This window comes from Microtus ochrogaster, chromosome 7, assembly GCF_000317375.1.
Source record: "Microtus ochrogaster isolate Prairie Vole_2 chromosome 7, MicOch1.0, whole genome shotgun sequence".
NCBI lineage: Eukaryota > Metazoa > Chordata > Mammalia > Rodentia > Cricetidae > Microtus > Microtus ochrogaster.
Window position 1 is genome coordinate 72,399,769 of NC_022014.1, and position 4,715 is coordinate 72,404,483.

Here is a 4,715-nt window from a genome sequence, read left to right on the forward strand (position 1 = left end):
GGATGCCTATATGTTTGTCTTTGGATTCACCTTCTAATTAGCTTCTCTAGGATCGCGAATTATAAGCTCACTGTCCTTTATTTATGGCTAGAAACCAAATATGAGTGAGTATTAACAAATTTCTTAAAATGTTTTTTAAAACTATGTCAGGTATTATCACACCTATGCAAAAGTAGCTATTGCAATGTCCTCTGCTAGACTGACCCCAAGATCTTCCTGGTGTCCTCGGCATCTCTGTGACTCACACGGACTCCTTTAAGCCACCGTTTCCTTTGTAAGGAGCTGTGGTGGTTTCGATGAGAATGGCCCCCTAGGCTCATATGTTTGGTCGTGAGTACCTGTGCTTATGTTGGTGGCTGTTTGGGGAAAATTAGGAGATTTGGGGCCTCCTGAAGGAAGACTGCCGCTAGGGACTGGTTTTGAGGTTTAGACTTGTAGCATTTTGAGTTCCCTTTCTGCCTCCTACTTGCAGATCAAAATGTGAGCTCTTGGCTGTTCCTGCCACCACACCTTTGCTCCACCATCATGGATTCTGACCCTCTGAAACTGTGAGCACACTCAAATGCTTTCTTTTATGAGCTGCCTTCTACTGTGTTTTGTCACAGCAATAGCAAAGTAACTAAGACAGGAGACAATAGTTTTAAGTAACAAGTGTCATTCTGACAGCTTCCCAGAGTGAAGTCCCTGCTCCTTCAGCTCCCTTTTCCTAGGTTTCTCAGGGGGTAGGAAAGGTGAGGGAAGATTATGTACCAGCGAAACAAAGAAAAAAAATTACTATAGCCTACAAGAATTTTCCTTTTGACGGGAGGGGAGGGTTGCTTTTTCATATAGGGTCTCATATAGCTCAGGAGATCATCTTAAACTCTGACTAGCCACCTTCTGATTCAAGTGTTGAGATTACAGGCATATGCCACCATACTGACTTTTCAAAACTGGTGTCTTAGTCAGTGCTCTGAAGAGACACCGTGACCAAGGCAAGTCTTAGAAAAAAGAACATTTCACTGAGGGCTTACTTAGCATTTCAAAGGTTTAATCCATTATCACCGTGGCTGAAAGCATGGTGGCTCACAGGCAGACGTGATGCTGGAGAAGTAGCTGAGAACCACATCCTGGTCCACTAGTGACAAGGGAGACTTGGTGTGAGCTTTAGATACCTCAAAGCTCACACCCAGTGACACACTTCCTCCAACAAGGCCACATCTTCTATTTCTTCTCAAGTATTGCCACTCCCTGATGCTAAGCATTCAAATTATATGAGCCTATGGGACCATCTTATTCTAACTACCACAATTGTCTTGTTTCTAGAGACAGAGTCTCACTCTTCAATACAAACTTCCCTAAAACTTCCTATGTAGCCCAGGCTGACCTCAAGCTCACAGCAATCCTTCTGTCTCAGCCTCCCAAGTACTAGGAATATAGCCCTACGCCACCCCACCCACTGTCCTACAAGAAAAATGTTTGACATCTATTGCTGTGGGATCCTGAATGCTGTGAATATGTGTTGTTTTCATTGGTTGATAAATAAAGATGCTTGGGCCTATGGTAAGGCAGGATAGACCCTCGTGGCAAATCCAAACAGAGATACAGATGAAAAAGGGCCAAGTCTGGGGGATGCCAGTCAGCAGCAGAGGAAGTAAGACATATAGAAAATGAAGTAACACCACAGCCACATGCAATAGGTAGATTAATAGAAATGGGTTGATTTAAATGTAAGAGCTAGCTAATAATAAGACTGAGCCTCTGGCCAAACATTAATAAGTAATATTAAGTCTCTGAGTAGTTATTCGGGAATTGGCAGGTGGGAGAGAAACCTCCATTACAATCTATTGCTTACACTTGAGTTAGATGTTGAGACACTCCATGGCTAGACAATCTATTGAGCCAGACTCAGAAAGAATAAATTATTTGAGAGATTCAAGTGAGAGACACTGAAGATACTTGAATAAGAGACAGGCATAATGAAAGCAATCCTCCAGGGAAAGTCGATTCTCTGAGATTATGCTTTTAGTCTGCTTGGCCACACCACCTCTGGGAGTTTACTTTCTCCATCTCATCTTTGATAGCCTTTTGATCTCAAAATTCAAATCATTCTGCAAACGCTAAATTGAATCTTTTGAGGAGCAAGTGCTCTTTACTGCTGAGACATTTCACCAGTCCCACATCAACCCTCATGAGAGAAGATAATGAGTAGCCAAAACCTAACTGAAGATAGTTAATAAAGACCAGTTACAACTCTGTAATTTCACACTCTTTCTATCAACTCTAATTGTTCCATAAACTGAACAGGTTATCTCAGGACCAGGAAACTGGGTGTCTTTGGAGTAAATGTAGTTTTGATAGTTGTGATCTGAGCGTTCTAAATGAGATTTGTAGTGATGTTTTCTTTTATGTTTTAACAAATAAAGTTTGTCCGAAGATCAGAGTGCAGAACTAAGCCACTAGAGACCAGGGAGTGGTGACACACACCTTTAATCCCAGGACTTGGGAGACAAAGGCAGAGGGGTCTCTGTTAGTTCAAGGCCACCCTGGGCTACACAAGTTTGAATCTGTCTAAAAGAGAAACAGAATCCACACAAAGGTAATCCCAGCACTTGGGAGGTGGAGACAGGAGTGATATGGCTGGGTGGCGAGAGGAATATAAGGTGGAAGGAGACAGTTGCAGTCTGAGGTTTGGTGGAGACAGTTGCAGTCTGATGAGGCAATCTGAGAACAGGATCACCCCTTCAGTCTGAGCATTAGTAGAGGCAAAAGAACTCTCTAGTGACTGGCCTCTCTGCTTCTCTTATCTTAAGCATTAACTTAAGTATCTGACTCTGGGTTTATTATTAATATCAATTAGAATTCATGCTACAGAGATTTACACCATGAGTGTTTTTATTTTATTTATTTATTTATTAGAGATTTCTGCCTCCTCCCTGCCACTGCCTCCCATTTCCCTCCTCCTCCCCCAATCAAGTCCCCCTCCCTTGTCAGCCCGAAGAGCAATCAGGGTTCCCTAACCTGTGGGAAGTCCAAGGACCACCCACCTCCATCCAGGTCTAGTAAGGCGAGCATCCAAACTGCCTAGGCTCCCCCAAAGCCAGTACGTGCAGTAGGATCAAAAACCCATTGCTATTGCTCTTGAGTTCTCAGTAGTCCTCATTGTCCGCTATGTTCAGCAAGTCCGGTTTTATCCCATGCTTTTTCAGACCCAGGCCAGCTGGCCTTGGTGATGAGTTTCCGATAGAACATCCCCATTATCTCAGTGTGTGGGTGCACCCTTCGCGGTCCTGAGTTCCTTGCTCGTGCTCTCTCTCCTTCTGCTCCTGATTTGGACCTTGAGAATTATGTCCGGTGCTCCAATGTGGGTCTCTGTCTCTGTCTCCTTTTATCGCCTGATGAAGGTTAATATTCAGGAGGATGCCTATATGTTTTTCTTTGGGTTCACCTTCTTATTTAGCTTCTCTAGGATCACGAATTATAGGCTCAATGTCCTTCATTTATGGCTAGAAACCAAATATGAGTGAGTATATTCCATGTTCCTCTTTTTGGGTCTGGCTTACCTCACTCAGGATAGTGTTTTCTATTTCCGTCCATTTGCATGCAAAATTCAAGAAGTCATTGTTTTTTGCTGCTGGGTAGTACACTATGAGTGTTTTTAAACTCATTTTCTAATCCATCTTTTCCAACTATAACAATTTTTGAGTTTCAGACAAACATGTTTCCAAGGAAGTCTTGTATGGAGGAGAAATGAATACCAATGTCATTTGTCCAACATCAGCATCAGAGGATAACCATTACCCACGAGAAAGGACTTCTGATCGAGCCTGACCTTACTCACGTCTCAGAGCACCTAATAAAGAAACTGTCTTGCTGCATCTTAAAATCCCTCTCTTAGGCTGAAAAGATGGCTCAGTCGGCAAAGTGATCACCATACAAGCCTAGGACCTGAATTTGGATCCCCATACCTGTTTAAATGCCAGGCATGGTGGTCCATCTGTAATCCCAGAACTTCAGGGAAGGGTAGAGATAAGCAAATCCCAGAGCTCCCTAGACCTGTCATTGACTCCTGGCCTCCACACACATGCACACACACACACATGCACACACACACATGCACACACACACATGCACACACATGCACACACACATGCGCACACACATGTGCACACACATGCACAGACACATGCAAAGACACACATGCACACATACATGCACACACGTGTGCACACACATGCGCACACATGCACACCCATGCACACACATCCACAGACATGCACACACACATGCACACACACATGCACACACACATGCACACACATGCATAGACACACACATGCACAGACACACACATGCACAGACATGCACACACATGCACACAGACATGCACACACATGCACACACATGCACAGACACACACATGACACACACATGCACACACATGCACACACGCATGCACACACATGCACAGACACACATGCACACAAACATGCACACACACATGCACAGACACACATGCACACACACATGCACAGACACATGCACAGACACACATGCACACACGTGCACACACATGTGCACACATGCACACACATGTGCACACGCACACCCATGCACACACATGCACACACACATGCACAGACACACATGCACAGACACACATGCACAGACACACATGCACAGACACACATGCACACACATGCACAGACACACATGCACACACATGCACACACACA